Below are 8,416 nucleotides of genomic sequence, written 5' to 3' on the forward strand. Positions count from 1 at the left end.
CATTTAAATAAATTTGGTTGTTCATCTTTCACTGTTGATATAAATGCACTGCTGGCAAATGTGTAGCATCATACAATTGCTTTGGAAAATTGTTTTGGCAGGTTCTTAAAAAACTACTTATTTATCCACCCAGCAATCCTACCCAAGATAAAAAAAAACGTGTCCATACAAAAGCTTAAAAATAAGTGTTCATAGACGCTTTATTTGTAATAGTCAAAAAGTGGAAGTAATTCAAACGTCCATCAGCTGGTGAACAAATAGATGAACTGTGAAACATCCACAGAATGGAACACCATTCAGCAATAAAAATGCATTAATTATTGATGTGTGCTCCACAGATGCATCTCGAAAACATTGTTATTTTCAAAAGAAGACGAGCACAAAGAGTACATACTGTACAATTCTGTGTATGTGAAGTTCTACAGCAGGCAAAGCTTATTTTTAGTGATGTAAACAAATGAGTGGTTGCATCTAGGGCAGTGTGAGGGGAGGTTTTCCCGGAAAGGGAAGGAAGGAACTTTCAGAGGTGGTGGAAATGTTCCATATATAGTTCAGAGTGATGATTACACTGATGCATAATACAATTGTCAAAATTCATGAAATTAAACTTTTGAATGTGTACATTTCTTTCTTTCTTGTTTTCTTTTTCTTTTCTTTTCTTTTTTTGATGGACAGACCCTGCTTCAGGTTTATTTGCACAAACACCACAGGAGGACCTCAGCCCCCGGGCCCACCAGTCCTTCTGTCCTCGTGTCCTCACACAGAGGCCTCCACTGTGGAGCCTTCGCAGGGGCCTGGGCACCGCGTGGAGCCTGAGACTGAGCCTGAGCTGCAGCCTGAGCCGCGCTGCATCTACAGCCTGGGTCTTGGTTTGGGCCTTGGCCTTGGCCTTTGGCTGGCAGAGCCGGAGACCCTTGGTGATGCGGGCATGAGCACTTTCCCCAGCTTGGAGTGAGCAATGTAAGCAAGTTGACTGAGCTTGTGGCTGCTGCCATTTGGGATCTTGGGCTTGACCTCCTTGGACTTGACCAGGGCCTTGATAGCCTCAGCACGTGTGCTAATGGCCTTGGCATTGTTGGCCTGCATCTTCTTCAGGCCCTTCTTGTGGTGTTTCTTGGCAAAGCGCATGAAACTCAGGAGCTTGGGGTCTACGGACTTGAGAGAGTCGTATCTTTATGATCGGGGTTTCTTGACGCCATTTCTGTGCCATTTTGGGGGCTGGTTGTGCATGGTGTGGTTCTTGGACTTGGCCATCTCTGCACCCAAGCTCGTGGCTCTTGAAGCACCTGAGAATGCAAAATAAACTAAACGTGTACATTCCACAGTATGTACAACAGATTACATCCCCTTTAAAAAACTGAGTAACACCTCAATTTTATATTACTACCACTAGGTGGCAGTACCACCTAATGCCCAAGAGACCGTAAAGTTTGCAATGACTAAGATTCTTAAGTGTTCTTGAAAGCTTGAGGCATTATTCTGTGTGCATGTATTTTTAATTTCAATCAATTGCATTATGCTGGAGGTCTCTTTCTGTTCCTTACTCTCCCTCTACCCCTGATTCAATGTTGTGTTTTAAAAATCTATTTACACTGATAGGTGGATATCTAGTTCATTGCTCATTACTGTCATGGAATATTCCAGTGATTAGTAAGTGACTCAATGGGTCTAGCTCTCCAACCATCACAAATAACTGTAGATAAAATACCTCCTTTTTTCCCAAAGATTTTATTTATTTATTTTTAGAGAAATGGGAAGGGAGGGAGAAAAAGAGGGAGAGAAACATCAATGTGTAGTTGCCTCCTGCACGCCCCTTATTGGGGGCCTGGCCCACAACCCAGGCATGTGCTCTGACTGGGAATTGAACTGGTGGCCCCTTGGTTTGCAGGCCAGCAGGAGATCCACTGACCCATAGCAGCCAGGGCTAAAATACCTTCTTATATGTCTCTCTGTGGGTCTATGCAAAATTTCTCTAGTTATATAGCCAGGATTGGGATCCTTCCCACCTCTACTCATATTTATTTATTTGTACTTTAAAAAATCCTTCTACTTAATAAATTCCTCCCCAATTCCTTGTGCTAAAACAGCTGAATCAAAGCAATATCTGAAAGTTTTAAATGAGAAGAAATAGCCCTGGCTGGTGTGGCTTAGTGGATTGAGTTCTAGCCTGTGAAATGAAAGATCCCTGGTTTGATTCCCTGTCTGGGCACACACCTGGGTTGGTGCTCCTAGTCAGGGGCGTGCAAGAGGCAACCAATTGATGTATCTCTTACACATCAATGTTTCTCTCCCTCTCTTCCCCCTCACTTCTCCTCTCTCTAAAAATAAATAAAATCTTTAAAAAAAAAAAAAAGGGCATCCCTGACTATTACACACTAGATGCCAGTAGTAGCATTCCTCTCCCCAGTTGTGGCAACCAAACCTGTCTCCAGATATGGTCAAATGTCTCATAGAGGGGACAAAATGGCTTCTGAATGAGAGCCACTGTTTTAAGGTAACTGAACTCTGAGATTCGCTTGGGGCCTTTCTTTAGACTCTTCCTTTCTTTTTGTCAGTTTATTTCAACCCTAATCTCAGCTAGACTTGCACTTGCATTTTGTGGTCCTTTTCACACCCCCTGCACCTCAACCACCTTGCTTTCTAGCGGGAATAAAGCTCTTCCTTCCCCATCTCAGATCTTACTTCAAGATCATAGCCTCCTTGCAGTAGACTGAGCACCGAGCAATCCTCCAGGTTCTCTCCTCCCTGGGTTTCCTGGCCTCCCTCTCTCAGTCACTAGAGTGTGTCAGAGTAATGAGAGGGAGTCAGAATTCACCTTGTGTCCCCCCCCCCCCCCGCCGAGAAATCCAGACATCTATTAGCCCCACAGTGGTTAATAAAATATTAAAAGTCTGATGATTTGGTCCGAAGGGGGAACAGAAAAGGGGATTTCTCTTTTCAGTTCTCACATTCTTTCTCCTCACCAGGTAGTTGTTTTCCCTCTAGGTCTCCTGTGTGAGTTCATTTTTTATCTACAGTCCCTGGATAAACACCCAGGGTGACGGCTGTCCTGATATTGCTCGGCGTACTAGCACTGTAAGCTGCTTCTCAGGAAGGTTCTCCATAAAACCAGTGAGGGCCATGATGCCTTTTGGATTTCTCTCTTGGACATTGGCAATGATCATTCATTTATTAAAGCCTTTGAGAAACTCTTTGGATATCTATTTTTAACCCAGTATTTCCCAGATTAAGTGATTACAGAATCTTCCCACCTTCCCCTGAATTATTTACTGAATATCTATTAACACCCCCCAGAACCAGTATCCCAAGGGACACAGCTTGGGAAATGTTGTCTTAGCCATTAACAACCTGCATCTTTTGTAAATTGCCTTCAAAAGCCATTAAAATGTTTATTCTTTTTTTTTTTTTTTAATGTGGAGCATCTATCAGGCTAGGTATCAGGGCTAAAAAATTGTTTGTCCCAGCCGCCCCCGGGCTAGCAGGCAGGTGGGTGAGTCAGCAGGTATGGCACAATCTCAGTCAGGTGTTAAGGAAACATGGGACCCAGTGATTAATTCGGACACTGGAGTTCTGATCATCTTCACAGATTAGGCAGCACTTCACTAAGCCTGGAATATGAGACTGGGGCCCTTACATCATCGCAATATCAGGAGCTTGTTACAAAGGAAAAATCTCAGGCTCCACCTTGGAACTACCAAGGAGGAACCCATGTTTTAACAAGACCCCAAGGTGACATTTATGTGCATTACTATTTGAGAAGCACAGCCTTAAAATGAGCATGCTTTCTGACAAGAATGTAGGCAGAAGGAAAATGCATTTCCGTGTGGTGTTGCCGGCAGAAAAAGTGGGGAGGGAAGATGCAGAGGCAACAAATGCCTTCTTTCCTCTCTGAGTCCTCACTTAGCAATGACTGGTTTGCCAGGTAAGCCTGTAGGTATGTCATCAGTGTGTCAAGGACAGGTAATGAGGCCAGACCTGTGATCCTTCCCACCTAGATGTCTGCCACAACTGGGTAGGGTATGACTGGGGAAAAGGGAATTTGCAGGGTTTAGAGAGGAGAGGGATATTCTGCTCTGGATCAGGCAAGGAGGATGCTCCATCTCTGCTTCAGACTGGGCACAGAGCCAGGGCTCTGTATGGAGAGCTTTTAGTTCCTTTCCCTTGACCTTCAACAATGGTCAAGCTAGAGCATAGAGGGAGGGTTCAGGGCAGCCACACCCATTGGGAAGCAAAGGCGTTTGGGGTGAGTGTACCTAGAGGCTGAACAGATGGTCTAGTTATGCAATCTCTTCCCTTTCCGACAGGTCGTGCCCCGGGCACTGGTGGGGTGAGTTTTGCAGGCTACAGTGAGACTGCAGGTAGGCTGGGCATGGGCGAGGGCCTTGGTGAGGACCCAGGGAAAAGCTCTTCCCATGGACATGGCCAGGTGTGGGGCACTGGGGGAAGGAAGCCACGACATCAATCACCACAATGCAGAGCAGCAGAACGCGCTGCCCCAAACATGCTGCTTTTATACAGCAGCCCCCCTTTTCTGCGGTTTTGTCTTCCATGGTTTCAGTTTCTCATGGTCAACTGACATCTGAAAATATTAAATGAAGAATTCGGAAATAAACAATTCATAAATTTTAAATTGTGCGCCATTCTGAATAGCATGATGAAATCTCACACTGTCCCGCTCTGCCCCGCCAGAGTGTGACATCTCTTCGTCCAGCATAACCACAGTATACATGCTCCCCACCCATTAGCCACTTTGTAGCCATCTTGGTTACCAGATCAATTGTCAGGGTCTCAGTGTTTGTGTTCACACACTGGTATTTTACTTAATAATAGCCCCAGAGCACAAGATAGTGATGCTGATCGTTCATGTATGTCAAAGGTTGAAGAGAAGCCATAAAGTGCTTCCTTAAATAAGTGAAAAGGTGAGTACAGTACAAAGAGATATTTTGAGAGAGAGAGAGAGAGACCACATTCACATAAGTTTTGTTACAGAATATCCTTATAATTGTTCTGCTTTATCATTAGATATTGTTGTTACTTTCTTAGGGGGGGCCTAATTTATAAATTGAACTTTATCATGGTATTTATGTACAGTGTATATATACAGGGTTTGGTACTATTCTCAGTTTCAGGCATCCCTGGAATGTGCCCCCGCAGATAAAGGGGTCTAGCGTGTTGATTATGTTGAACTGAAGGCACTTGAAAAACAGCAAATGCAGGGAGAGGCTTTCTCTGAACTGTCCTCATTTGTGTAAAGATAGATCCTCCAAAAGGAACTCATTTGTCATAGGTCCCCTCCCCAGAGGTATCGTCAACCAGGGAAGATGAGCTCTGATCGCCGGAGAGAAGACTAGAAGTTGACATCACACACAGAAGATAAACTTTTTCACACACCGTCACGCGGCCTATCCACTCTTCTCAGGGCCCGTTGATCCTTTCCCCAAAATCATGTCCTCTCCCCCAAGAGGCCTGCATCATCCTCCCCTTTACTTATTAAAATGGTATTGAATCCTGAATTCTAAGCCACCTCAGGGAGTTACTTGTTTTCCCCTGGGTATTTCCCATACATACAAACAGTGTACAAGTTGAAAAAAACTTCTGCTTGTTTTTCTCCAGTCAATCTGTCTTTTATTACAGGGGTCTCAGCTAAAGAACTCAAAAGACTAGAAAGAAAATTTCAACAGCAAAACAAAACAAAATATGAAGCAACAACACTGCCTTTCACCTTATCTTTTCCCCCCGACCCCAGAACTGGTGGGGTGCACCCCCCAGCAGCGGGGGCCCGCCTGTGCCCTCCAGAGGCCAGGAGAGAGGAGGCCAGACCGGTGACCACCCAATGCCTGAATCCACCAAGGTGAAGACTTCTTGCTATTCCAGCTAAATACTCCAAAAGTAGGTCAGGCAGGAATTAGGTAGACAGAGATAGGAAAGAGAGAAGGCATTTTAAGTGGCAGTAAAGGCCCAAGCAAAGGCCAAAAGGCAGGACCACTCTCATGTGGGTGGGAAGAGGGACATCAACCTACATGTCTCCATCCAGTCATGGTTAAGCTGGCCCTACTGTGTTTTCCACTCTCCAAGATCACCACTCAGTGCATGTCACCGGTGCCAGAGTCCCATATTTGTTTCCCAAGGACAGGAATAATGCTGACTCAACTCGGATCCCAGCATCCTACAACAGGTGGCCCAGCCTACCTCTGACCGAACAACTAAGAGCTCCCTGTAGCTCCACATTAGGTGCTCAGGACAACGGGCACCCCTGTCGCAACCCCACTCCTACAGGAAGCCCCCACGAAAAGGGTCCTTGCCTCACCACCTCCTATTCTTTTCTGAGGAAGGAGTTAACTTGAAGAGTCGTTTGTGCAGGTTCCTGACACTGACCAAGACCAGGCCTATCTGGAGGTGCGTTCCCTGGCGGGGACTTGCTAGGGTCAGTCTAGTTTGCTCCCAATACAGTGGTCAGACCACAAGGTATGTGTTCTCTTTACATAAACAAACAAAATTCTGGCTGCAAAAATAATTCAAACTCATTTGGAAAAAAAATATCTGCAAAAAAATAAATACCACCCTAATCTGACCACCTGAAGACAACATGTTTGCACATTTGGTGAATTCCTCCCAAGTTCTCTTTCTTTTCTGTTCATATATATATGTACATATTCGACATAATAGAGGTCAAAATGATGATAAGCTCATGCCTTACTTTTTGTACTTGTCAGTTGAGGAACAGAGTGATGAAATAAAAGAAAGTCACTATTATCAAGCTGCTAAATGACTAAAATCAGATTGAGGCATGCGGAAATGATTCTTTCCTTGTTGTAACTAGCCTAGGAACTAAAACTTCTGAACTTCCAAATCCTGTGTTAATATCTGGATATGAAAACCAGATAACCCTCTGATAACCTCTGAAGGACTGGGAGAAGAATGTTCTTGTACCCAGACAGCCTGACATTCATTATCAGACCATCCGCTGTTATCTAGAGGATTACCATCTCAGGCTAATCCAGCCGCTAAGAATGTAAAACTGATTCTCCTCAAGAATGTCCTTTTTACTACAACTTTTAAAAAATATATATTTTATTGATCATGCTATTACAGTTGTTCCATTCCCCCCCCCTTATTCCCCTCCACCCTGCACACCCCCTCCCTTACACCTCCCCCAATTCAGTACATGTCCATGTGTCATACTTATAAATCCTTTAGCTTCTACATTTCCCATACTATTCTTACCCTCTCCCTGTCTATTTTCTACCTACTATTTATGCTACTTGTTCGCTGTACCTTTTCCCCCTCTCCCACTCCCATTCCCCTGTTGGTAACCCTCCACGTGATCTCCATTTCTGTGATTCTGTTTCCGTTCTAGTGGTTTGCTCAGTTTGTTTTTATTTTTGTTTTAGGTGTGGTTGTTAATAACTGTGAGTTATTAACTGTTGTCATTTTACTGTTCATATTTTTTATCTTCTTTTTCTTAGATAAATCCCTTTAACATTTTATAAAACAAGGGCTTGGTGATGATGAACTCCTTGAACTTGACCTTATCTGAGCAGCACTTTATATCTGCCCTTCCATTCTAAATGAAAGCTTTGCTGGATAGAGTCATCTTAGATGTAGGTCCTTGTCTTTCATGACTTGGAATACTTCTTTCCAGCCCCTTCTTGCCTGCAAGGTCTCTTTTGAGAAATCAGCTGACAGTCTTATGGGCACTCCTTTGTAGGTAACTGTCTCCTTTTCTCTTGCTGCTTCTAGGATTCTCTCCTTCATTTTAATCTTGGCTAATGTAATTATGATGTGCCTTGGTGTGTTCCTCCTTGGGTCCAACTTCTTTGGGACTCTCTGAGCTTCCTAGACTTCCTGGAGGTCTATTTCCTTTGTGAGATTGGGGTAGTTCTCCTTCATTGTTCAAATAACTTTTCCAATTGTTGCTCTTCCTCTTCTCTTTCTGGTACCCCTATGAGTCCAATGCTGGAACATTTAAAGATGTCCTGGAGGTTCCTAAGCCTCTCCTCATTTTTTTGAATTTTTGTTTCTTTATTCTGTTCTGGTTCATTTCTTCCTTTGGGTCCACACCATTGATTTAAATCCCGGTTTCCTTCCTGTCACTGCTGGTTCCTTGTACATTTTCCTTTATTTCACTTAGCATAGCCTTCATTTTTTCATCTAATTTATGACGATATTCAACCAATTCTGTAAGCATTCTGATTACCAGTGTTTTGAACTGCACATCTGATAGATTGGCTATCTCTTCATTGCTTAGTTGTATTTTTTCTGGAGCTTTGATCTGTTCTTTTATTTGGGCCTTTTTGTTTGTTTGTTTGTTTTGACACACCTGTTACATGGTGAGGAGTGGAGCCTTAGGTGTTCACCTGGGCAGGGCAACCCACAGCACTGCATTGTGATACTGTATGTGGGGGAGGGGTCTGAG

The 8,416-nt window shown here is 43.9% G+C and overlaps 1 pseudogene; it reads right to left on the minus strand.

Annotated features, from left to right (window-relative positions):
* Nucleotides 1-689: 689 nt before the first annotated feature.
* On the minus strand, nt 690-1,254 carry LOC119053863 (60S ribosomal protein L29-like; annotated as a pseudogene).
* Nucleotides 1,255-8,416: the final 7,162 nt, after the last annotated feature.

The sequence above is a fragment of the Artibeus jamaicensis genome, unplaced genomic scaffold, assembly GCF_021234435.1.
Source record: "Artibeus jamaicensis isolate MK-2021 breed Jamaican fruit bat unplaced genomic scaffold, CSHL_Jam_final scaffold_1964, whole genome shotgun sequence".
NCBI classification, from domain to species: domain Eukaryota; kingdom Metazoa; phylum Chordata; class Mammalia; order Chiroptera; family Phyllostomidae; genus Artibeus; species Artibeus jamaicensis.